This window comes from Trachurus trachurus, assembly GCF_905171665.1.
Source record: "Trachurus trachurus genome assembly, chromosome: 15".
NCBI lineage: Eukaryota > Metazoa > Chordata > Actinopteri > Carangiformes > Carangidae > Trachurus > Trachurus trachurus.
Genome location: NC_139906.1, coordinates 28256378 through 28284290, shown reverse-complemented (window position 1 = coordinate 28284290; position 27913 = coordinate 28256378). Strand labels below are relative to the sequence as shown.

General features: G+C 41.8%; 1 protein-coding gene across 1 annotated transcript in view; it reads left to right on the top strand.

Moving 5' to 3' along the window:
• The window catches only part of piezo1 (piezo type mechanosensitive ion channel component 1 (Er blood group)), a 108638-nt gene that overhangs the window by 507 nt on the left and 80218 nt on the right, over positions 1-27913 (top strand). The window lies entirely within an intron of this gene.

Genomic DNA, 27913 nt, shown 5'->3' with positions numbered 1-27913 from the left:
CTGCAGGATTTCTTTACAACACGGGGCTACACATGTTCAGGTCTGAGCCCAGTGTGGAAAAAAAAAGTGTCGGTCTGCGTGTGTGTGTGCTGCTGTGGAGGAATGCCACGAGAGAGAGAGAGAGAGAGAGGGAAGCTGTGGAGAGAAAGTGATCATGCCATCAGTAATCATAAACAACCTGTGTGTTATTGTCTGAGTGCAGCTTTTAGAAAACGTGAAAGTTTTCTTGAGTTACTTGTGAGAAGTGAAGGCAGCGTGCGTCATGTGTCTGCTGTCTTTCAGTCTTCCTCTGCGGTGTCCATGCAGCCAGATGTTGAACATCAGGATCAACACTAGAACCAGCTCCTCCATGCTTGTGTGTTGCACCCTTTGGTGTCAGACTGAAGCATTTTATTCATTAGTTACAGTGATTGTGTTCAGTTCACTATCAGAATTTAAGGTGTCATTGTCATACAAGACATAACTTGTGTTATGTTTGATTTATATTATAAGCTAAGCAGGTTTCTGATAAAAAAGGGCTATTTTTCCTAATACAGTCAATGCAGCCTGTATTTAAAATACCTTCTTAAAATATCTTTTGTTTTTTATCCATATAATGAAACATTTGGCAATTCTTGTTTCATATATTAAAGCAGAAGTAAGCGATCCGGTGGTTTTGGCTAACTTCTTGTCAGCCGATGGAGTTAGCAGTCCCCGCCCTCGTCCCTACGTCACCACATTCACGCGCATCCCTTGGCTGCACACACAGAGAGGACCGCCCCTTTATGCCGTTCTCTCTCCTCATTGGATAAAGGTTGTAGGATACAAGGAAAGTTTTCTCCTCGGCTTACAGCAGAGCAGAGTGACTGACAGACCCGTGTTTCAGACCAAACACTCTATAGAAGTGATTGCTGTCGGAAGATACAACTATTTAAGACTTATATTAACACAAAAATATCGCTTACTTCTGCTTTAACAATAAAAAAAAGTTAAACCAACACTAAAGAACTTTTCAACCTTCATATAATATTACTTTTGTGATGGTACATCGACTTACAACAGCTTGAATGACACCTCTGTCATGGCCTGAGGGGGTCTGTATTGCCTTCACTGGCACTAAGCAGCTTTGAGGAGCATGGTGGGAACCCGGCTCTCAATTAAGTTTCACTTTCACTTTTGCGAGTCACGACGAGGAGGGATCAGGCAATGCGGCACCTTTCCGTCGGATTGTGTATGTGTGTTTACTGTGAAATGATCCGCTGGTAACCTAAATTTAGTTTGGACGTCTTCTGTTAATTTCCATGCACCGGGAGATCAGGATGTTTACGGCGCTACGCGCTGGTGCTCATGGGAAATGGAGTCTTCCTTCAGGGAAAACACTACCGCTTTGGGCCACTGGCGCCGCCAAACTCAACCAAACATGAAAGTTCTTAAGTACTGCTTTAAAAAGATTTATAAAAAAAAAACACACACAAGTATTTTCAGGCATATTTCCTATTACTTCAAGATTGGTACGGATGCTGTTTAATTGATGTCCTTTATTTGCCTATAGAGCAGCTATACTGTCACTATAGTCAGCTGTAACTCCGCCTCTTCTGACTCTAGACTGTTCCTCCTCCTGGCATGAAGAGACAAGTGTTGTGATGTGTGTGTGTTTGTTGTCGGTTTACTTGACACTTACTGGTTTTTACACAGCTTTCTCTAAAACTCAAGAGGAGTGACATGAAGTTGTTATATGTAGCATTGACCCCCCCCCCCCCCCCCCCAACACAGTGTGAGTCATATGCTTATGTGGTATGCTGCCACTTATTTTGGTCCCGCCTGTTTTAATTTACAGTCACAAACAGCGGACAGGCCACATAAACAGGACACTGTCTGTCCCTGGAAGACGGGGGGGGGGGGTGGGACGTCTGGTCAGTGGTCATCTTATTCTGTAGCTGATTATTCTGGTCTGTATGGGAAAGACTTTGTAGGATGCAGGGATTGTGCCACAGATAGACTGGCACTGACTGGGCCCCTGTCACAGCTTTATAGAGACTGGTTTCCTGTCACAGCAGCTTAGTCCAGGCCGCTCGCAGGAAAAACCTCACTTCATATCCACATATTTGACTCTGTAGCAGCGAAGCCACTCATGTGGACCAGAGAGAACTGCAGCTCAGTAATAACATCATCACACTGAGAAGGTGACATACTGAAGGAGGGATGTAGTGTTGGCCATAGAAGTGTTGCCGTTGTAAAAAGTTGTGTGAATATTTCTGTGACTGATCCTCTGCAGTTTCACTTTTTCCTCCAGTATCACACAGACAGAAACGAAGCAGTGCACTGCAAAAACTCACAATCTTATCAAGAATATCCGTCTTATTTCTAGTCGAAACAATCTCATACATAAAATAAGACTCATCACATAAAAAGTAGCTTGGTTTTAGACACTTTTTACTTCTTTCAAGCATATTTTCACTTGAAATAATCTGATAGTGCGACAAGTTTTTCTTTCTTATTACAAGCACAAAAAAACTTTTTGGATAATTATCTAAAAACAAGTTAATTTTTAGGTGATGAGTATTATTTTAAGTGGAAAGAGATTAATTTTGACTAGAAATTAGACATTTTGACAAGAAATAAGACAAATATTCTTGGAAAGATTTTGACTTTTTGCAGTGTGTGTTTCATTTGCTGATCAGTGAGAGATGGTGTTGAGCAATTCATTTTCACTGGAATTGAAAATGATCTGCAGCTGCTGTGTTATGTTATGCTCTGTGTCAGCGGGAAACGATTTCATTATTTTGAAAGTATTTGTTCAATTTTTAATGTGCTGAGACTGACTGAGTACTCTGTGTATGTTGTATGATCCATCATCAGAGATCCTGTGCAAATAAAAGCAAGTCAGCTGCAGCATTACCAACCTCCAACATTTAATATGTCAGTAGAAACAAGAAGTGAGCAAATGCTTCTCCTGCAAGAGCTCTTTATATCTGGTGTGTAACTTAATAACACTGCAGGATCCCATGCAAATGACAGACTTATCTTCCAGTGACTTGACTGGTCGGTGCCAGAATGATTTAATTCCTTTATCCAATCGTCTGAGCTGCTCCACAGCATAGGTTTACGCACTGTTACACAGACAAGCACAAAGCTAACTGCCTTAAACCTACTAATCTGATCTGCTAATCGCACTCTCTGGTGCAGGCCCAAACCTCGTAAATCACACACACACACACACACATAGACACACATACAGGGAGCGAGGGAGAGAGAGAGACCATAGTTTCCATTAAAAACACAAATAATTTAAGCTGTTCTGGTTTTGGATTTATCCTCTACACCTATTTATGAAAAATCTGTTTCAATATGATCCCACCATTCTGTGGGTTATATAGTGGTATTGGTTGACTGTTTTGTTATGAAAGGAAAGATTCAGAGAGAGAGAGACAGGATGTCACTAGCAAGAGCTTGCAGAAGACTTCACATGGATTTTACTGAGTCAAAGGAAGTGAAAGATGCCAATATAGCATTGCCCAGACATTGCTACACATGCAAACACACGCGCGCGCCCGCATGCACACACACACACACACACACACACACACACACACACACACACACACACACACACACACACACACACACACACACACACACACACACACACACACACACATGCAGAGCTAACCAGCTAACTGTGAGTCAGATGAGTCTAATGCAGCAGACTTGTAAAGGTACGGCACCGCCACTGTGACGTAAGACCTCCTCCTCTCCAAAGTGGGGATGCCAAATACAAACAATGAGTCCGTTAGAAAGAACAAAAAACGACTCATCTGCATGTTTGTCATAGGAGGTGGCACAGGGACGTTATGTCCAACATGGCTTCAAACAGGTAGAGATCTGATTGATGTGTTCACTGAGCTATCATGCAGTGAACGTTCTATGATCACACTGAGTCCTGTCACCTCTCAGCCACAACAATACCATAAATCAGAACCAGCTCTCTCTGTGGTTGTTTCCTCCTCCAACCAGTCAAGTTACAGGAAACATGGTCCCAGTCTCACCTTCCTGAGTTACACCACCCAATAATGACCAGAAGTGTTTAGAAGTGTTTGGAGACCACTGTGATGTCATTATTATGATCTTTGACCTTGAGAATAAAAAATGTCATTGCTTCATTTTATCTTTAAAGGGACATTGTGTAACTTCTCCTGTTATCTATTCACGAAAATCGATTATTTGGTTCAAAAGTGTGTTTTTCATTAACCAGTAATCCCCCCCATCAACAAAGTGAAGTGTTCCTTTCAGCTCTGAATGAGCCGTTCATATCATTCATATCTACATGGAGCGGGTAAGCTCGGTGCTGCTGCCATGTGGTGTCTCCATGTTTTTACGTTCAGTGGCAGCGTGACGGTAGGAAACCACGGAAACTCAGCGGAGACACCGGAGCTGTCGGCTCAGGTGGAGGTGGCGTCTGTGAAAAGTCACCGCGGTAACGCAGTGAGGAGGAATGGAGCGTTACACTGATGCTGCATTCACCTGCAGTCGGGCAGACGGCCGTCGGTAACAAACCAGATGTCATTTTAGTCACAGAAGTCCAGAGAAAGCCGGTAAAACGTGGGTCAGGTAAACAATACATCGCCATGACAACATATTGTCACGTGTATTGTTTTGCCTCGTGCTGACGACCACTTGTTTACATAGAGGCTTGTTTATGCCGTCACGTGCAGCGGCTGTCGTCCGTCTGCCGTCTGCCCAATTTCACGTGAATGCAGCATGAAAAATACCATTGAGTTGCTTGTGATATACAACCACAACGCTAGATGGGAGTAATTCCTACACAATGTACCTTTAACAATAACATTTGCAAGCGTACCCGTCTGCAGGGACAAGGGCACCGCCATAGGTCCAATCCATACTGGAAGTCCCAACCAGAAGTTGGTCTTCTTTTTATTTGCCGCTCCATACCAGTATTGTGATCTACCTAAAGTTTGCAACCGAACAAAAGTTTGTAATCCGCTATAGAACGAAAATTTAAAAAGTATATATATTAAACCAAGTAGATTGCCGAGATTTAAACAGAATAAGTATAAAAGATCGATGGCGGACAAGGACGCCGCCATAATCCAATCCACATCGGAAGTCACAACCAGAAGTTGGTCTTCTTCACGCATATTTTTCGCCGCTCCATACTGGTAATCTGATCGACCTGAAGATTGTGATCCACCATAAAGCGATAATTTATAAAAGTATATATATGAGACTAAATATTAAGTGGATTATAGAGATTAAAACTGAAGGAGGACATTTGCCTTCCCCATGTGTTTATTTTGCATGAACAATCATTCACACGACTTGCACGTAAAAAACAAAAACAAAACAGAGTTACAATGTTAACTTTTCCTAGCCTGACAAGCCAGACTATATCATTAAAATGTCTAGTCTGGCAACGACCGGTAGACCTCGGCTCAATCCAGGGGGCGGGATGAAGGCTGTCTTTCAAACTGCCTCTACACGCAATAGGGTAGCGCTACGACCAATCAGAGCAAAGAGCAGGATGACGTCGGTAGATTAAACTTTTCCCATATCCCGTCGGCAAAACACCAAATACATCCTTCTTCGAAATGAATGACTTCAGTGCAGTTTCTTGCTCAACTTTGAAAGAAAATGGCAAGTTGATGCCAACGCCGATTCAAACGATTCCTTTGCCAAAGCCATCTTGTCATGTTTTTCACCGTCGCAAGTGTGTTGTCATGGCGTTAAGCCGCCCAACGACTCTCTAAACAGATAGAGCGCTGTGATTGGTGAACACAAACGGTGTTCGAGACTCAAAAAGTTCCTATGGCTCGTTTCTAGACCCACCTACGGAGCAAATATTTTTGCTGCCGCTAGAATGCGTCTAGATTTTTAGGGTAAACTTTTCATCAATTATCAATCAATATATTATATTATGTAAATAATATATAATGAATAAGATATACGAAAAAAGCACAACTTCCACGTTGGGATGTCCGGTATGGATTGGATCTACAGTATGGCGGTGCCCTTGTCCCTCTCAACATCTGAGTGAAGTAGTGTTATATTTAGTGTATGAATCTGTGAGCTTTGGCTGAGGTTGTGTTTTGCAAGGTCACGGTGATCTTTGACCGTTGACCGCTAAAGTTCATGGTTGAGTCCAAGTGAAAGTTTGTCTATACACACTTAGCCCAAATGATCTATGGCACCTATAACCACCACGACTTTACCTTTTGACCTTTGACCATCAAATTGTAATGAGCTCATAATACAATTTGAAGTAGTTCTTACAAGACTTTACTGAGATACTGTTATCTAATTATTCTGCTGGCCCTCTCTCTAACCTCAACTTTAACCTAATTCTGTCCATAAAGCTGAGGAGGTCTTTGAAGTAGTGAGGACTGGTCTTTTACTCCAACTGGTCCTATAGAGGTGTAGTAGACATGCTATTTATTTGATCTTTAACTTCATTTTCTCGGGTTGATTTGATGAAGAGATTACACTGATGTGATACACTCTGTGGCCTTCTCAGTTGTCACACCTAAACCCAGCAGATCCCTGAGAGATGTTGGAGTGAACTGTTAGACAGCATCATACTGACCCTGTGGTCTTGGGGTAAATCGATGATACTTAACTGAACTGTAGCAGGAGTCTCAAAGCTGTTCTGGAGGCTCAAGGTTGAACAACACTGTAAAAAAAAAAAAAAATTAAACTGATTAAGTTGATGATTTCATCTCCATTTTCCAAAAGTTTGTCATAGGAACAGATGACTGCTGTTTTGGCTGTTTAACAGTTTGTTTGTTTTTACCACACTGACATTTTGATGACTGTATTTATGTGTGGCAGCCTGTCAGGGGGCTGGACACTTGTCTTGGCTGGAAGCTGCTATAAAGATTACAGTGTTGCATGGTTTCACAAGTGATGGTGGTTTGTTTTGTGACCAGTAGCAATGATGAAAATTGAAAGGCACAGTACACATGAATATCTTTCAGGGTCTTTATTCTGAACAGAATTATAGATGCTCAGCAGATGAAGGAATGATTTAAAAAAAAATCACATACCATATGAACTTAGGGCTGTCACAACACTTCCACCTTAAAAGACTATAGTCCTTGGGTCTTTTCAAGTCTTATAAATCCTGGTGTCAGGCTAATTACCACCATTGGTCAGGCAAATGCCACAAGAGAGGAAACACTGTCCTCTGCTCTACGTTTATTTGACAGTTTCAGCTTAACTAGTGAGATACTGTAATGACTGTTCTTTTCCTGGACAGGTGTTAGTGTTGAATGAAACAGATGAGGTCACAGCCAGACACCACTCCTTATGCAAGTTGAATCTTGAATGAACTCATTGAATTAGTTTTATTGCTAATTATTTATTATCATTCTTATCTATGCCGGCAAAGTGCATTATCTGTAAAAAATGACAAACTGAGAAAAACAGCTTTTTGTGTTTTTCATTGTCAGATTTAAGCGTCAAATTATGAATAACTACCAAGTCTATAATTATAGATACTGCAGATACTGCACCTCTGCCTTGGTTTTGGTGCAGATACTGCACTTTGCCTTGATTTTACTCCAATGGAATGATACTGCACTTTGCCCTGGTTTCACAGTGCTTTTTTGGATGGACAGCAAAATAAAAAGCCCAATAACTCTGGAAATTTGAGCAGTACCAATATCAAATTCTACCAGATTGAAGAGAATATGCCACACTTTTGATTGGTCAAAAAAAAAAAGTTAAATTGCAGATACTGCACTTTGCCTTTGTAGGGCAGTATGTAGTTACAGCCTCTGAATATTGGTCCCAATGGATCCCACTCACTGAGGTTAGAGCCCTTACCTGGATCCCTCATATTAAATGTCAAAAACAACAACTCTCTGAGAAAGTGCTGTGATTTGTGTGTTTATGTGTGTATGAGTGTTGCTAAGCCGGTGGGTCTGAGTCACTCCTCAGCAGATCAGCACAACAAGACTTCATTGCTCAGTGAGAAATATGCAGAGTGTGTGTGATTGTGTGGGAGTGAGGGAGGGAGAGGAGGAGGAGGAGGAGGAGGAGGAGGAGGAGGAGGAGGAGGGCTGAGTGCAGGCGGGCAGGGGGGCAGGGCAGGGCAGGGCTGTTTGGGCTTCGACCCCCACGCCATCAGCAGAACTGCACTTCCTCCTAATGTTTAACTTTACCAGCTTTCCTCCACTTTGCAGAGCCTATAAGTCAAATTTTCCAAAGTGCTGGCTGCCTTTTCCCTCCTCCGTTTTGTAAGTAAAGAGATGCTGCTGCGTGTTTGAGCCAGCGTGCTGAGAGCGTGGCATGTTGAGAGTTCAGAGCCAGGACAGGCATCTGCTCCAAGGCTCCGACTGGCCCCCGTCTGTAATGGAGCATTAACTCATGGAACATCTGACCACAAAAGTCACTTTCTGGGAAAGCGTCGATGTGATTTCAACATGAACCAGGACAAAAGTTATTTAATTATCCTCCACCAGGAGATAAGTGAACTGTTGTAATGCTTGAGCGGGTTTCGCTCAGTGGTTGTAACTACTGAAAGATCAAATCCAGACATCTGTAGTGGGCACAGACATCCTTTGGTAAATAATGTATCTCATTGTACTGCTCTCCACCTCTGCATTCCCACAGAATAAGTGGATATGGTTATACAGTTATCAGGCAGAGGATAACTGTTGAATCAACAGCAGGGATGGAGTCATATAAATGCTGCAGTATCATTAGCGTACTGCTCTGCTTTTGATCTGCTGCAAGTTTTAACATGTTCTGTCTTCCTGGCTGCTACTTTGACTGTGCAGTGTTTGTGTGGGTTGTTCCTTTACCAGCTGTTTTGTCTACTGATATCATCAACTCACTTACAATAGAACTGTAAAGCAAGACTAGGTCAAGTGTTTATGGTCTAATGCTGATTTTGTAACGGTGAGGTTGTCTGACAACATCACCAAATACATGAATGAAAGGCAAAGACGATGTATTCAGGCGTATCTACCAAGAGGAAGTGAGAGGAGGCAGTTTAAGAGAGAGGAAGACACACGGCACAGGGCCACAAGCTGGACTCCTTTGGACTTCAAGCCCAAATGTCACCTGTTCCACCAGGTGAACCATTGGGGCCTCACAGCTCTGTGTGGGATACACAATAGTTTAATGTTTATACTTCAACTCCAGATCGTAACAGAGTTGGAGGAGAATGGAGGTCAGGCTCAGTGTATTGGAAACACTCCTCCTCTTCCTGCCAGTTCCCGAGCAGCAGAAAAACAGTGGCTTGGTGGAGCGGAGCTTAACTCAGATCTGAAATATCATCGCTCAGTGATATTTAAGATCATAGGGCTGTCCCCAAATCAGCTGCTCGGCCAATAATGGAGAGACCATAATTAATATTTGGATGCAATGTACCAATGCAAAACTACTGTGACATTAAGTGTATGGACATAAGCTGAGGGGGTCAGGTATTTATACTGTTTGTCCACCCCATGTGTATCAATGCAGGAAGGCTAAATAACAGAAGCACTTGTTCTCACTCCACAATTAACAACAATTTAAATAAGAAAATAAAGATTAACAGATTTAAAGGGATAGTTCAACATTCTGGCAAATTGGCCCATTGCCATAGTCCCTATAGTCATAGCAGGTTCGTTACCTTTAATTGTCGGTGGAAGCTATTTTTAGAACGGCGGAGCAGAGCCGCAAGCTGCTCAGAGCTACGCTACGGAGGCTAATAGGATTTCTCGGTTTCCCTCATCAAACTCATCAAATACACAATCCAACAACTCCAAAACGCTCTGGTGGACAAGTTGTGACCTCTACATTCACCACGCTATGAGATAATAACAGAACGTTACGAGACAGAGTTGTTTTCAAGGCAAATGCAGAGACTGCTTGAAGAGAAACTGCCCCTGACGGGAACGCGTTTTTGCATGAATTTACAACTCCGTCTCATAACGTTGTGTTATTATCTCATAGTGTGGTGAATGTGCAGGTCACAACTTGTCCACCAGAGCGTTTTGGAGTTGTTGAATTGTGTATTTGATGAGTTTGATGAGGGAAACCAAGAAATCCCATTAGTGTCCGTAGCGTAGCTCTAAGCAGCTCGTGGCTCTGCTCCGCTGTTCTAAAAATAGCTTGCACCGACAATTAAAGGTCACAAACCTACTCCTAAAACTATAGGGATTTGCCAAAATGTTGAACTTTCCCTTTAAATTATAGCCAACATGAAGGTGCTTATTACTGCACGACTGTTGACTGTTGAGTTGAATGCATATATTGTAGCTGTTGTTTTTGTTGTGCCTGACTGGAACTTGTTGGTTGCTTTCAGTGCTGTTCTCACCTGGAAATGGGCAGTGGGAGCACCAATATGTTCTGTAATTTAATAGACAATGTCGAATATTTTTATCACAGCCGCATAAAATGTTTTTCCCCTTCCCGCTGCACATTAGAACTCACATTAGCTCTGCTCCAGCACTCAGAGCTCTCCGCTCCTCTCAGTAACTCCCTCTGTAATTCCACACATTTCTACACTCTGCTCAGATCTGATAGTTACTCCAGAGAGGTTTAGAGCTCTGGCTCTGTCCTGCTCAGTGTGTCTTTGATCAAAATATGAACTTTCTCAAAGATTGTGTTGTTGTTGTAGCTTCTGTGTAGAGGACAGTGATGTTTTTCTGCAAAATCTTTGACACACAATTCCCCTCAGACAGGATGCAGTCTCATTATTTGGCAGTATCAAGTTAATATAGCTACATCATTAATTCTAGCAGTGAGTTACCATTTAAAACAGGATCATTGGATATGATCAGGATTTACCATCATTTGATCTGTCAATCAATCTCTCTGACCATGAAGATGCTGATGGAGATGAACTGTTGCTGACTTAATTGATTGATTGAACTTTATTAATCCCATCAAAACACACATAGACAGATTAAAAGTAGCCCAAACAAACATGTGATGAAGCAGCAGGAACAGAAGCTGATGACGGAGGAAACAGAGGAACTGATTAGAGTTAAGATCAACAGCACAGAGACATGTGGGAGCACTATTTGGCAAGCAACAGGTCTCTGTTGAGCTTTTTATGTAATGCGTTATAAAAGCTTATAAATGATTTATAAAGTGTTAACAAGCTAATTAAGGAGTCATTGTTATCATGAGAGTGTTTATTGATTATGAAACCTCACTTTTACACCTCAGTCTTTTAGTATCTGCGTTTGTACTAATATAAAGAGAATGAATACCGCTACATTATAATAATAGTGTTCCAGTACAATTATAGTTATAGAACCTGACTTCCTACGTCATAATCTTCATCATATAGTGACAGTTGGAGGTTGGTTTCCCCCGCTACGTTATTTTCTATGTGATTGTCGGTTGTTTTCGCAGCTGCTGTCAGATTTCGGTGTGATCACAGCCAGCCAGCGTCCTGTAATGGAGTCACGTCGTGTACATGTGTTTGTTTTCACTGTCATGGAAGCTGTGAGGCTGCGGTGGGAACCCTGCAGCTCGCCCCGGTGTTAACATGCACACACAGGGGAGCAATGATTTTACCATCAGCTGCCCATAAATTACCCTCAGCACCAACACAATTAAAGGGATAGTTCACCCAAAATTCAAATTTCACTCATTATCTACTCACCCTCATGTCGACTAAGAGCTGTGAGAATTTTCAGAGTCGGGGGGGGTCCGCGCAGCAGTATTTGTCCATATAATGGTTGTCAATGGATACCAACTTTCTTCGTCCAAAAAGACACACCAAAAAACATCCAAATACCTCCATACTGCTCGTCTGTAATGTCCCTCTTGTATTGAAGCCCCGACATGAGAAATTGTTCCGCCGGTCAGTGCAAATCTCAGTGAACCGAGACACTGGGAGCTTCCGCTACAAACAAGCTTAAAATATAGACTTATTTAATTTTTCATGTCGGGGCTTCAATACAAGAGGGACATTACAGACGAGCAGTATGGAGGTATTTGGATGTTTTTTGGTCTGTCTTTTTGGACGAAGAAAGTTGGTATCCATTCACAACCATTATATGGACAAATACTGCTGCGCGGACCCCCCCGTAACTCAGAGAAGGAATGGAGGACTCTGAAAATTCTCACAGCTCTTAGTCGACATGAGGGTGAGTAGATAATGAGTGAAATTTGAATTTTGGGTGAACTATCCCTTTAAGATACGTGTATGTGTGTGTGTGTGAGAGAGAGAGACAGAGAGAAGAGAGAGCGAGAATGAGTGAAAATTATTGATGTCTGTTTTGCAATTTTCTTTCCACAAAAACAGGAAAGCACACACACACACACACACACACACACACACACACACACACACACACACACACACACACACACACATATACACACTTTCCATTCCAAATAAGCGGAGTTGGACAGCACCTCCATCACATGGAGCTTCTCTGTTCTCAGACCTGTTGGTTTTTCCAGTCAGCGTGAGGTGTGGAATAAAACACACAGACAGATCGGTCTACATCGTATAAGTGAACGTGACGTTGTGTGTTGGATGTGCTTGTTGTTATTTTGCCAGGCGCACACCTCAGCATGCCTGGGCACTGTCCCTGGAGACGTTGATCGCAGAGGGAAGAGGACAGGAGGAATGCAGAAAGCCACATTTTCCAGCGAGCAAAGCAAAGCACTGTGTATCGTGGCTTCATCTGTTTAAGCCTAATCTTCTCAGCGGGATTCGGCGAGCCAAATTTGGGAGGTTTTAAGAGCGGAGTTTAAGGGGCAGACTGGGTATAGCCCTCTGCAGCTGGAGGCTTGTAAAGCTTAACACCCCACAAAAGCCCACGGCCCTCAGCACAGCAGCATCTGACACCCTGAGCCTGAAGCACAGAGTGAAGAGAGCAGGGTAGAAGGGGCGAATAATCTGTCTCTTGTTTCAAATGTGAGATTTTTTTTTTTAAATCCACATTCCCGGGGTGCACTCGAGTAGAAAATACATCATAATGCAAAACGAGGTCAATTAAAATCAAAGACAACAACCAAGAAAATAACAAATACTGACAACAGTAAAACTCCCAATGACGATCACAAGTTGTGTTATTTAAAGTTACAATAAGACATTTGACACAGCTCAAATAAATACCCCTCAGTATTTATAGTGACTGAAAATAAGGTGAAATACACTACATGAAAAACTCATTAATGATGATGTGGTCGGATATATTGAATTAAAGCCCCAGTTTGTAACTTATTTGGCTTTTTATTAGCAAAAATCTAATATTACTTTCATAAATACGTATTTCACTGAAGTGGAATCACACCCGGAATCACAAATGAAAGCTTTCTGGTACCTTAGAATGAGTTGTTACAAGTCGTTACAAATACATAAATGGGCGACGCACCGAACTGAGGCGGCCATGTTGCATCGCCATTTTTACGTTGAGTGGCAGTGTGACCGTAGGTAACCACGGAAACTCAGCGGAGCTGTTGGCTCGGCCTGTTAAAACTGTCACCACTGTGTAATGTGAGGAAGGACGGAGGCACTGGTGTTGCATTCAGGTGCAGTCAGGCAGACGGCCGTCTGCAAACCAACCGGATGTCATTTTACTCCACCAGAGAAAGACGGTAAAACAATACCACATCACCATGACAACATATTGTCAGACCACTTGTTTACATAGACGCTTGTTTATCCTGTTACATGCAGCGTCTGTTGTCTGTCTGACGTCTGCCCGATTTCACGTGAATGCAACATCAAGAATACGTTCAGATATGCAACCGCACCGCTAGATGGGGGGAATTCCTACACATTATACCTTTAATAATAGATTTTTAGAGTGGCTGATGATCTGTGCCAATAGATATTCCCTTACACTCTTTTTGAAACTGCTGCTTTTACTTGTTAGAGGCCTCATGTCGTACACTTTTCCAGGGTTTTATTTGAACTTTTAATATCCCTAGAAAGATGTATTTGTGGTTTTGTGTGCCTTTGGTCAGCTCAGTATAGTCTCACATGTTCTCTCTCAAGCCTTTCTCATATCACTTCCAGACGGACACGGCTCTGGCTCTGGCTTTGGCTCTGTTCTGGACTCTCAGTACCTTTGGGCTTTCTGATGAATCAGCTTTTTTGCTTTTTTTGCTGTCTCAGTAATCCTTCTTCAGTTTTTTAGGTTTATCAATTATTTGGTCTTGCTGTGTTGAAATGAACCCAGCCTTGGCATACAACTTGTTCTTTCTTGTTCTGCTTTCTTCTGTCGACGCTCAAATTGCGATCGAACAATCAGATCAGAGCTCTGATTGTTCAGCCAAGCAGAGACGAGGCTCAGTTTGTTTTTCTGTTTCTTTTTATTTTTTTTGTTAATTGTTAGCTCAGCTACTGAATGAAAGTCTAGAGGGGCAGTGCAGTACCAGTTAAAGCTAATGGCAGTGATTTCTTCTGTGTGACATCAAACAAGGGAGGAAGTTCTGTCTAGTTTCAGGCCGTGTGCATTTCTGCATTTGACTGATTGATTCATTGGATAGTATTTATGTGGCCCAGAGACCTTCCCTATCACAAAAAAAAAAAAAAAAAATCATAATTTTCACAATATCCTTTAACTGTAAAATATCGGATGACATAATTCATCTTCATCCTGGTCACAAACAGTAAAGAGAGAAACAGGCAGCAGTCAGGAGGAAGCACACCTCAAGAGAGCAGTGAAGCAGAAACGCCATGCCCTCTGATTACAGAGGAGGAACTGACGCACACACACACACACACACACAACCTCCAGTCTCCATAAAGCCTAAATATATGGTGGTAGATGTTGTCATGGCAGTGTTTCGTTGAGGCAGCACATGTATAAACTGCTCCGTCATGTGACTGGTCTGTACCAACGTACGGCACCAGGTCAAACACACTGAACCTGAACGCAGCATGGCTTTGATCTAAGCATGGAGGGTGTAGTGGTCCACAAAACTCCTGTCAACATTTTGGTTTTGAGTATGATTCTATAAATTGAAAAACATTACATTTCCTTTATCCTATTTATATTTAAATGTTTTGATTGTAAACTTGTTCACTACACATAAAGACACATTTCTTAAAGAATGAAGGCCTCGTGACTGCTCACAGGTGGGATAGTGGTCATCTAAACACATAATTCCACTCTATAATTTTGGTGAGTACACACACCACATTGAAAACACATTCAGGATTTGACTGAAGAAACACACCACATAACAGGTCAATGCAGGTAAACGTATTCACACATCTTCTTTTACCAGTGCTGTGGACATCATGGTTCTTCCCTCCACTGTTTCAGGGTTTGAAACAGAGCAGCTGCACAGCGCTGCCTTATATGGAGACAGCAGCTACCTGCACAGCTGGGTGGATGGTTGGAGAAACCACCATCCACTGTGTTGGGAATGTGGGATTTTGTCATGGAATTAATGCAACTGTGGTACGATGAGACTGTATGATATTTGTGCAGGTTATTGGATCAGGATTGTGGCTGTGTTTCTGTGATGTGGAAACCCATTGTGAAGTCGTGGAGGGTAGAAATGTACCTTTATTGTTGTAATTAGGTTTAGGTTGGTCCCAGGTTGGGGCTCAGCACTTATAAGGCTGAACTGAACTGATAATTTGTTCAGCTCACATGTCGTTTGTGACTCAAACCATTTTTTTTTCTCCCGAGCTGGTTGAACCAGGTTTTTGTGACAGTCAGGAAAGAACGATGTCACCACAATCTACTAACAAGTTAAAGGTCAAATAAATATAATGACAGAATAAAGATCCGTGAAAGTGGAGCATGTTAAAAAAATATTGAAATGTTGTAATGTGTCCACATTGTGCAGGAAGGGCAGATTTATTGTTTGTTCTGATAACACAGATGGGGGGTCAGGGGTCAGATTAAACCCTGGGGCTCTGTAGTTAGGACTGAGCCTTATGATTGGTTATCATTATGGATCAGAACATGAACTGATATCCCATAACATCACGAGTTACCTGGGTGGATGCTTGGTTTACTCTTAACATTTATGCTTGTTGGTTTCACTTACCCATTTGCTATAATAATGTCTTTGACTGTTTGAGTTTCACTTCTATAAAAAAAAATAATACTACTACTTGCTGACATATCAGTGAAGCTAACCTTTGATTGTTCAATGTATTTCAATTCAACATGATGATCAGACAATAACAGTAACACATCAGAAAGCTGATTTATGTCTTATGTCCAGTAGATGTGGTAGAGCTTGGACCAGCCTGGGACAGATAAGCTCTGACCTTGACCTTTGACCTTTGCCAAATCAAAATCTAATCAGTTTGTCCTTCCGTCCTAGTAAATGTTTGTACTAATTTTTTAAAAGCGGCGAGGCGTCACTGAGATATTGTGTCCACAAGAATGTGATGGACACAACCTGATAACAACGTACCTGTGGCTCCAGCTGTCGACAGCAGGGAGACGAAAAAGAGGTTGATGAGGACTGAAGGACAAACAAACGTAGGAGGGGACACGTGGGACTCACATCCAGAGCTGTGATGAATGCTTCTTCAATTAACAGAATCATGAGACTTAGAATTACATATAAAAACAATGTTTGACTGTCTGGCTCCTGTTCACTTCCTGGCTCCCTGCTAACTTAGTTTAAAGGCCCTGCGTTGTCCAGATGTGTGTGTGTGTGTGTGTGTGTGTGTGTGTAGATAAGAATAGATAGATAAGTAAGATAACTAAATGTAAACACACTCAGTGATAACGTGTCTGATTCACGCTGAAGTGTGTGGCTGCCATCTGTTCCAGCCTCAGGCTCTGATCAGACATAATGTCTCTATGTACAGTAGGTAAATCCAGCTCCAGTCACACACGTGATTCATTACTCCTTGTTATTACTTGTTCAGTTTTACTAACAGTGCTGCTTGATGTTTTTTAGCTCTCCAGTCTGAGAGATGTTGGTTTGTGTTTCGGTCAGTGTGTGAGATAAGAGCGAGAGCAGTGTGAAGAACAGAAATGAGTTTGGTGAATGTGTCCTCTGATGTTCACTTCTGTTTGAAGTCTAGCTGAACAGTTTGCATGTTGCATCCTTGATGGTGTCACAGATCTTTCATTGTAACCATGCAGCACCTGTATTAGTCCTTCAGTGCTCCTGCCTTTGCTGTGAGCTGGACTGTAGGTGGGATTTAAAGCAGACATCAGGGGTTGTATTTATCAAGTGTCCTAGAGTGCCATTTTAGCCTTAAGTGCTGAGAATTCTACTCTCGAGCTTAAGAATAAAAGTTTTTTATCAACCTTCTCAAGTCTAAGAGAGACCTTGAGAGGCTAGGGGATGGCACTGTGTGGTCCTCTGGGAGCAGAAGGACATGATTCTGGCTTTGTTTGATGACAAGCTCTGTCACGAATTTAATAAGGGACGTCATCTCACCAACAATGTAACGCTAAATTAATGAATTGGAAAGATTAGGAACATTTATTTTTGATTCATTCCCAATGTATAGGCCCATATTTGTAGTATTTTGTAGATTATTGTCAAAATATGGTTGAATATACACTCCCATTGACCATTTCACTTTTCACTGAGATATTTCTATATTCTTAAGGATTCCATTCAGCGATTGGTTATTCCTATAAATTTGTTTATGGTGCATAGTACTGTTGTTACTCAGCTCAGGTAAGATTCAGTCCTATACACTTCGCTAAAAGTGTGAGTAAGATGCTTGTTAACTAACTGGTAAGTGCAGCTTTCAGAAAATATTTTTTTTACTCATAGATCAACTCTTAGCAAGAGTAATTCTAAGGAGCTTGATAAATACGGCCCCTGGTTTGTCCAGCTCAGGTGTAGCTGGACGACACTGGAGGTGAACCTTCTCATGGATCCTGCTCATGATACTGAACTGCCCAGTTTCCCTCATTGATGTTTCAGCCAGTGAAATCTGCAGATATACATTTTATAGCATTTCAGGGTGACATGAGATAACACATCTTATCATCTATTACAGTAGAGAAGTTAATGTTTGCACTTAGTTTATAGACAACACACTGAGTCAGAGACTCATCCTCTCTGACTTCCTGTCTGAGAAACCTGGATCAGACTTTAACCCACCACCTGCTGCCCCCGGCCTCTACTCTGCTGTTCACTCTGTGTGTGTCTTCTTGTACTTACTACGTTGTGAGGACCGGCATGAGTTTTTAACCAACAGAGTGAGAACATTTTTGGGAAGTGAGGACATTTTGGCTGGACCTCACTTTTTCCAAAGGCTGTTTAGGTTATAATTAGGTTTAAATTAGGTTCAGGTTAATGGTTAAGGTTAGGCATTTGTCTTGTATGATTGAGGTTAGGGTAAGGGGCTAGGGAAAACATTATGCCAATGAGTGTCCTCACAAATATAGCATTACAAGGATGTGTGTGTGTGTGTTCACAGAGAGCAGAGAAGCAGTGGAAGCCTAAACAGAAAATAACAAGTGTGGTTAACAGTGATTTGACACCAAAAACTTAAGATATTTATATATTTTCCTTCAATGTCATTGATTACGGTTGTTAATTACAGCAGTCCTATGTGGCATGTAACAAGGTGAGGGATCAGAGGAGTCTTGAAAAATCTTGAAACCTGGTTATTGTTAAGGTAATTTTGACCTTGACCTTAAAACAAATCCTGCAGAGGTACAGCACTCAGCAGAACAATATGCACCGGCCCACTCAGCAGAACAGGAGATGAGGAGTATCTGCAGTCTGATCATCAGGTACAGGTCTGTTCTGGCCCCAGGAGACTGAATCACTTCCTGATTTGCTTACTCAGTGTGCCACTTGTTATACAGGAGCATTTCCCCCAAAAAAACCCTCCGCAGGCGCAGAGTGAATGCGCTGAGACGACGAGAGCAGCAGTGAAACTCAAGTGTTGCGACATGTCCTACCACAATGTGCCAATGAGGAGGAAAACAAGCCCAATCACAGAGGCTGTTGTTGCGTTAGCACCTGAATATGAGACGTGCAGAGGAAACATGAGCAGAGAACGCTGCAGAGAGAGATAGGTGCCGCTGAACAGTGTTATCATGTCCGTCCACAGCCATCGTTTTGGGTGTGTTTGATGATTAACTGGGCAGCTGGGACGGGTGGAGTTCTTTAAGACTCAGCTGGCTCTGTGTGTGAAGGCAGATATTGTAGTTGAGGACAATAACATGCTGCTGTGAGAATCATATGAAAGCCTTTGCATGGTCTGCACGGTCTCTTCCAGTGCGCTGACATCAACTTAATCATCCTCTTTACCTTTATCCCAGTCACTTTTTGATGGTTTGTTGAGATGATGATGATGATGATAACGATGAAGCTCATGTTCCCATCGCAGCCACAGCGTGTGATGTGGTTGGTGCTGGACGTAGTCGTGTTTGCCTTCAAAGACTAGTATGTGCCTCTGTTCCTCTGCAGCTCACATGGTTTACTTGCTACCAGCAGATTTATGTTTTAAAGAGGAACTATGCAAGATTTTTAACTTAAAGCAGAAGTAAGTGATATATTTGTGTTAATATAAGTCTTAAATAGTTATATCTTCCGACAGCAATCACTTACATAGAGTGTTTGGACTGAAACACGGGTCTCTCAGTCCCTCTGCTCTGCTCTGAGCCGAAGAGAAAACATTTATCGTATCCTACAGTTTTTATCCAATGAGGAGAGAGAACGGCATGCAGGGCTGTGTGTGCAGCCAAGGAACGCCGTGAATGTGGTGACGTAGCGACGAGGACTGTTATGGTGCGTTCAAGGAAACTCGTATTTTTCCGACCGTGAAGTGGTACCAGTTCGATCTGGTACGAGTTCACCGGTCGGAAGTTACGAGTGGCCGTTATAGTGACTTTCACCGGTAAAACAGGTCGGAAAAACACGAGTGGGTTGCCTGGAACGCTACAAAGTCGTAAGTTGTGACTTGAAGCTGTAATTTACGATTTCAAAAGCCTGCCTGGAACGCAGCATTAGCGAAAACGACTGGACCACTTACTTCTGCTTTAACTATGATACATTTTTTACCTTAATTAAACATCTTTGGAGTAAATGTGATGGTTAAATAAATGATTTATAACTTGTTCCAGGGAGAATGGAGGCTCTCTACCTTCCACCTAGAGTCTCTATCAACCAGAGCCTCCGACCCGTTGTCCCAGCTCTCATCTCTGCGGCACCGTGACACAAAAGTGCCCTGTAACCTGTAATCTCTAGTTTGTGACAGATAAGACTACACAAATATACACATCCTAACATCGTATATGATATATAAAGTTATCCACCGCTCTATGGATTGCTTTCTCGCTGGCTTTGTTAAAAACAAAAGCACATGACCAGGAGGAGGGTTAGCAAAACAGCAGAAACGTGACCAGACTTGCATTGCACCCCATTAAAGGATAATTTACGTTTATTACGTCTTGTTTCTAGTATGAAATACGATCATTTACTCACCCACCTCTGAACTTCGTCCAGCTGCTCATTTTGTTCTGACAAGTCGGACATGCAGAAACGAACCATAGCATTAGCGGTAGCAACAAGCCGCGCCGCACCACGGTCAGAGATGACATCATCCAGGTCAGAGGTCAGTAGGTCAACCTACAGACCCCGGATGTTGATAACAGCTAACCCCGGACTCAGAGGTGAACAGCACTAGCCTATCATAACAAAATATTGGTTAAATGAATGAGTTTCGCTGCAGATAATGTGTTATTTAGAGGCTGCATTGCGCTGCCCTGTAGACTCACATTATACAGATATACGCGGCTCTCGGCTGGATCTAATTTCGTTGGAACGACTTGTAATGACACCAACGTTATCTGGGTGAGTAAATGATCGTATTTTATGCTAGAAATAAGGTCCAGATTGTCAAAAACGGTAATTATCCTTTAAAGGACTTGAATCAGTTGCGAAGGATAAACATTACGAAATACATTTAAATGGTTACACTTCCCTTATTGATTTACTGTAGGCCAGTCTGATCCTGCAGTAAACACTAAATGGATTTTGGGCTTTATGTTTGCAGTGGCTATCTGTGCCCTTCACTGTGGGCCAGAAATCCCAATGTGGACAACTATAAAAAAAATCCAAATTTAGTGATCATCCTGTTGGAAACTGCAACCATCCCATACTGTGGTGGTGAATACATGAGAAAACAACATGAACTTGAACCATCCCTTATATCCCTCTCTTTATGTTGTTGTTGTAGAACAGGATCAGTCTCCTGTTGAGTAATAACACTTAGTTGTTTCTTCTGGAGTGCACAGAGTTAAGATGTGACATCAGCGCTGAGCGATCTGTTGAGACAGACCTGAAGCTTGCAGGAGAACAATGGGCTCTGTGAGCTGCTTGGCTGTTACTGGCTGTGACGTAGCTGACAGGCTATAGAGCTCACACATACACACACATACAGTGTAAACGGCTATGGTGACCTGGCATTTTACCACCAACGTGTCATGTGACCCAATGCATGAGTCACATGCTGTATGGAAGAGAGGAAACGCTTCTCTTCCTCTCAAGGCCAACACTGTTCACAGGCTTTACAGGGGTTTCCTTGAATTATCTAATGACAGTCTGAGCCTGCAGCAGCACAACAAGAAAACAATGAGCCGAAAACCATAAATAAGCAGAAAACCAACACAAAACTCAAAGCCAGACACTGTCCTCTGTCTTCTCTGTGCTATTTCTCCCAATGCAGTTAGTTAAAGTTTAATTTGTTCTTCCGTCTCCACCCAGTAGAGCTGAGGTGATAGTGATTAGCGGTGCTGGATGAGTGCAGTCAGAGACAGAAGAGAACTGTGTCCCTTACACTTGTAATGCAGTCCGCATCAGCGCGTATGTGATGGTCTGCTAGACACTGTGACGCTCAGAGGTCACCGAGGCCCTGCAGCGTAGGAAAACACAGCTAACAGACACAACACAAACATCATCATCAGCGTGACAACACATGAGACACAACACAACACAGGTGTGTCAAGCAGGCGGTGAAGAGTGGGCCTCTGTTTTATTACCGATTTTTATTTTTTACTTTTACTTATTATTTAATTAACTAATTAGTTTATTTATTTTATCTATTTATTTCTACTCCTAGTATTTAATTCCTATTTTAATATTTCCCCATCTTTTTTGTTTTTCAAATGTTTAGACATTTATTATTATTATTATTATTATTATTATTATTATTATTATTATTATTATTATTATTATTATTATTATTATTATTATTACAGCCTGTCATTCATTTATTATATGAAGCCATATGTCAGGAAATGTTCTGTAAAATGACAAAAATGTTTAAATAAAAAGTTAAAGAGTCTTCTAGAGGGCCAGCATATAGATAAGGTTTATGGGATGAAAATATCATGATCATCATGATGTGAATCATTATATATGTGAGGCTTTGTGTGGTCGTCCATATCTAACTTTTTGTGTCCACTGCACTACAGCTGTGCAACTGTCTGTCCACAGAACACTGAACACAACTGAGTGAAAGCTGCTCTGATGTTGTCATGGGGACAGACTGAACACAGCGTGGTAAAGGGCACTCCAGTGTTTTCATATTTCAACATCAAATTACTTGTTGTCTGTCCTGTAAGAACCAGCCCATAGGTCGTCTGTGCAGCCGCTTGTTTTTTGTTTTGTTGCTAGGCGACATCAAGGTTTTTTAAATTAAGGTGTAGGCCTAGCCTAATTATGACAAGTGTGATGATGTTGTATAAAGTGACAAAGTCCACATGAGGAGGAGGTTGTGTATCTGTTATCCATGCCCATTAACCACATAGTTTTTAATGCAACCATAGATGGGATGTCATGGTTACAAAGTAGAGGAAGTACTTACTTTAACCCAAATTATTGGCTGTGTCCGAAATCACTAGTGACCGCAAGTGTTGTCTGGATGTTTAGTGAGAATATAGTGGACTCATAAAATCCCACAATGCAGCGTGAAAAGTAGTGTACAACCAATGGTCACTAAGCAGGCAATACCATAATGGATATATAAAGAATTCCGTTTATAGTGAGTAGGGAAGAGTGAAGGAGGGAGTGATTTTGGACACGGCCATGATCTTGTCCTTAGCCATGATTGTTAAAGGGACAACGAGGAGTTTCTCCATCGGCAGAACGAAAAATTCTGCGACAATAAAAAAGTCTCATATTAATGTGGATGAATCTACGTTACCCACACTTGTTAATGGGCCCATTTTCGATAAATATATCGTTTTGTCTCTATCGTTATTTTGTTATTATTAGTGGTGGCGGAAATGCTGGTCGAGCCGACCAACGTTTCTTTACTTTCGGTTTCGTGGCGAGTCATGAGAATAACGCCGCCGAATCGCCGTTTATGGTCGGAACTACGACGGTATCTGATCCTCTTTGAACCTCTGACTTTAATTCTTTTTTTTTTTTAATGTTTTTTTTGGCTTTTTGCCTTTATTTGATAGCAAGCAGTAGAGATAGTAAGGACACGGGGAGGCAGAGAGAGGGGGAATGACATGCAGGAAAGGGCTGCCTGACGCAGGATTCGAACGGGGGACGCCTGCGTTGAGGACTGTAGCCTCTACGTGGGGCGGCCGCTCTACCCACTGCGCCACACAGCACCCCCTGACTTTAATTCTTGATGAATGAAAACATGAGTCTGTCTTGCGCCGGTCAAAGAATTTCATGGTGCGCGCGGAGGCTCATAAATGTAGTGTGAAAACACTTCGCTTTTCCAAAACTCCTTGTTGTCCCTTTAATAGTAACCATGACAACCAAGTCCGATGGGCTGTATCAGTGGGTCCTGTATAAATAGTCAATAGAAAACAACCAATAGATACTTTAGATTGGAGGACTTGATTATGACAAGTGAACACGGAAAGCTCTCTCCTTAAGCTGTATTGGGATTTGAAGGGGAAAAGAATAAGGACGGAGTGAGCTGTAATGAGTGACTCAGCAGAAACCCTAACTTACAAACTGTTTCATTTTATTTTAGCCTTTTTTTAAATTATTTATTTGTCTTTTTAAAGTATTTTGGGGGGGCTTTTAGGCCTTTAATCTACAGGACAGCTGCTGTAGACATGAAATGGGTAGACTGAGAGATGTGGAACGATATGCAGCAAACTATTTTATTTGCAATAAATTGTCAAAGTATTATAACATTATTTTCACTCCTGCATCAACATCTTTTGCAGAAAGCTTTTAATCCCATTAGTATTTAGTATTCCTGCTGATAGTCACCCGGGGAGGTTTCTCTTTCGTTTTACTCCCTGGTCACTCATACTGTTTTATTGACATCCTCTCAGTCTAAACATGCTGTATACAAGAGCAGATTTCCCAGTGAACTGGCCAAGTAAATCAAATGTTTAGTTTATGCTGCAAGTAAGAAATATTTTTGCCAAGATTTGAGCGGGCGGAGCTACTGAAGAGGCTGAGAGGAAGCTGTGCCGGAGGAGAGCACTGGGAAAGAAAGGCCTTTAGCTCTGTGTGTGGATGTTAACAGGAAGTGTTTTTGGTTTGATTTGATTTGACATTTAATAGTGATGTAAATATGATTGAATGGTTGAAGATGAGTGATTAGATCTTGAGACTTTAAGGAAAAGGAAACAGTTTAAGGGTGAAACAAAGAGAAAGTCATGTGTCAGTGACATCAGTCCGACCAGGAACAGGAAGTGTGGGTCTGACTGAGCCGTGGAACACAGCTGTGTGCACCACTGGAGTTCTAGTTGTGGGTTTTCAGGGCTAGGTGTGTTTGGTCAGTGTTGTCCTACTGATAACAACCAGAACAACCTTTGGCCTTCACACTGTAAATGGCTTCATCAAAGGCCTGGAAACTCAACAATACCCCCAGTGTGTCTATTGTGTGTCAGTGTTTCTGTTAGTTTTAGTGTCTAACTCTGCACCACACAAAACCAGCTCAGTTGTGGTGAAGAGATGAACAGATGAATAGTGGAAAGGCTGCCAGGTATAGGAAACGTGACGTTTACGGCCTGCTGTGGGTTTGGTCTAATTCCTGCAGACAGGAAAGGAAGACAGTAGGTTTCATGCTTTAGCAACTGCAGGAAATAACAAAGTGCTTAGGTATTTGATTCTTTGTCTGCTCCTCAGTTTGACCATAAGCATGAGTCATATAATGATTCTATCAGAGGGACACAGTCAGACTGAGACAGAGAGAGACAGAGGGACACAGTCAGACAGAGACAAAATTAGACAAAGACAAAATTAGAGGTGAGATATATATATATATATATATATATATATATATATATATATATATATAGATAGATAGATAGATAGATAGATAGATAGATAGATAGATAGATAGATAGATAGATAGATAGATAGATAGAGCATTTTATAATGAGGTATAATGCTCTATAATGTGGTATACTTATTGTTATAAAGTCTTATGATAATTGTAAGTGTTTATAATGATAGTTATACATGTTTATATGCCAATTATAACACATTATAACTATATTTATAATGCATCATTGATGTGGGCATTGTCATTGAGTTACTTACAATTATGATTGGTAACACTTTACAATAAGGGTCCCTTAATTAATGTTAGTTAGTACATTATTAAGCATTAATATATAAACTAATCCTAAGTAATACATAATAATGATTGTTAATATATCTGTAAACAGTTAATTAATGCTTAATAATGTACTAACTAACGGTAATTAAGGGACCCTTATTGTAAAGTGTTACCTTATAATGTATTATAATACCTGACCTTATAAGTCATGATAAAATGCTTTATAGTGTGTTATGATTATTGTTATAAAGCATTATGATCATTTATGAATGTAACTACAGTGCTATAACTGCTCATTATAAGTATGGTTATAATGCGTTATAGAGATAGGCGTCAAATAAAGTGTTACCTATGCACACTACATTCATATAAATTATGTATGTACATCAATATGTAATGAGATAAAATACTAAAATTAGAATAGATAGAACTGTGCTAGATAGTATCACAACACACACTGTATTGGATTATTTTGATTCCTCGGTGTGTGTGTTCACTTGTGAATCCTCGTAGTTGTATTTCAGCCTGTTAGCTGATGTGCAGTGTGAATGAACAGAGGTGGAGGTAGAGACCTCGGGGCCAGACAGCAGCGTGTGCAGTAAACCTCTCGCCTTCACGCTCAAACTGAGCAGACCGAGATGAAGAATCTAGATCTTAACTCTAGGTGAGCCAGTAATTATCCCTGCGTGTGTTTAACGGGAGGAAATAAGCCTTCGCGTTTTCTTTATTTCCAGGTCTTAATGTTGGCAGATCGTCTTAATTCCTTGAAGCCAGCAGCACCTCGTAAAACCCCTCTCACACTGTACATGGAGGAGGAGGACAGCTGTGGAGCTTTACTCTACATCAGCTGGTCCAACCTCACCTACTACAAGTTATAGAAATCTATTGTGGCTAAAAGAGATTATGATGATGATGAATTGATTTCCTCACACACACAGATGACTGTTCATGTCAGGCTCTTCCTCTTTTGTTTCATATCATCTGATGAATCATGTGCAACCAGATGATGGAGTTAACAAATAAGTCAATCTGCTGTTGCGGCCGGCACGGTGGTGCAATGGGCAGGAAGGTTCTGAGTTTGAACCCAGGGTCTGTGTTTGGTCTGTGTGGAGTTAGGCTGTTACCTGTGATCGTCTCATTGCAGGACATGCAGGTTAAAGCAGAAGTAAGCGATCCGGTCGTTTTGGCTAACTTCTTGAGTTAGCAGCCCCCGCCCTCGTCATGGATCTATTGGTCCTCGTCCCTACGTCACCACATTCACGCGCATCCCTTGGCTGCACACACGGAGAGGACCGCCCCTTTATGCCGTTCTCTCTCCTCATTGGATAAAGGTTGTAGGATACAAGGAAAGTTTTCTCCTCGGCTCAGAGCAGAGCAGAGTGACTGACAGAACTGTGTTTCAGACCAAACACTCTATAGAAGTGATTGCTGTCGGAAGATAGAACTATTTAAGACTTAGGGCGTTTTCACACCTGCAGTTGTTCCGATTCAGCAACTAAACCGATACAACTGTTGCGTTCTTTTTTCTGGGCCGTTTGTGTTCACATTGCATGATTCTAAAGCGGTACAGCGCTTTGCGCTGTGGAACAGCGCCATAGCAACGGGTCAGCTTGGAAAGGCTGGTGGACTCATGGCTTGAGTTTGCGTCTTTCTTTTCTTTTTGCCACCGGCTTTCCTGTTTTGTGTACATTATGAAAAGGCCAAGACGACACGCTGCTGATGCTCCATTATGTTTTTGGGGCAGTTGCCCGTGGTCCTCCTCCTCCGGTTGCCAGGTAACCAGTCAATTTGTTCCGATACATGTGTCGGTTACGTTCTCACTACAAACGAACCGCTCCAGGGCTCGGATGGAAACGAGCCGAGACCGCCTCTCCCAAGCGATCTCGGCCCGCTTGTTTTGTTCCGCATCGAGCGCGATTGCTGTGTTCACATCTGACCAAACGAACCGATATATGACGTAAACGCTCCCTGTTTCGGAACAAATGGTCAGGTGTGAAAACGCCCTTATATTAACACAAACATTCCGCTTACTTCTGCTTTAACATCCCACATGTATGTGTTTTAAAGTAGTCTATTAAAATTCTAAGCTCCAGTGTGTAACTTATTTGGCTTTTTATTAGCAAAAATCAAATATGTCTTTCATAAATACGTATTTCACTGAAGTGGAATCACACCCGCATACAAATGAAAGCTTTCTGGTACCTTAGAATGAGTTGTTACAAGTCGTTACAAATACATAAGTGGGCGACGCACCGAACCGAGGCGGCCATGTTGCATCGCCATTTTTTACGTTGAGTGGCAGCATGAACTATTTAAGACTTATATTAACACAAATATTCTGCTTACTTCTGCTTTAACTGGCAGAGTGTACAGGTGTGAGTGTGAATGTCCAGGCCTGCGTTGAGGACTGTAGCCTCTACATGGGGCGGCCGCCTTAACCACTGCGCCATGCACCGCCCCAGTAGAATTGCATTTTTAAAAGCAAACTGAAGACCTTTGTAGTCTGGCTTTCAA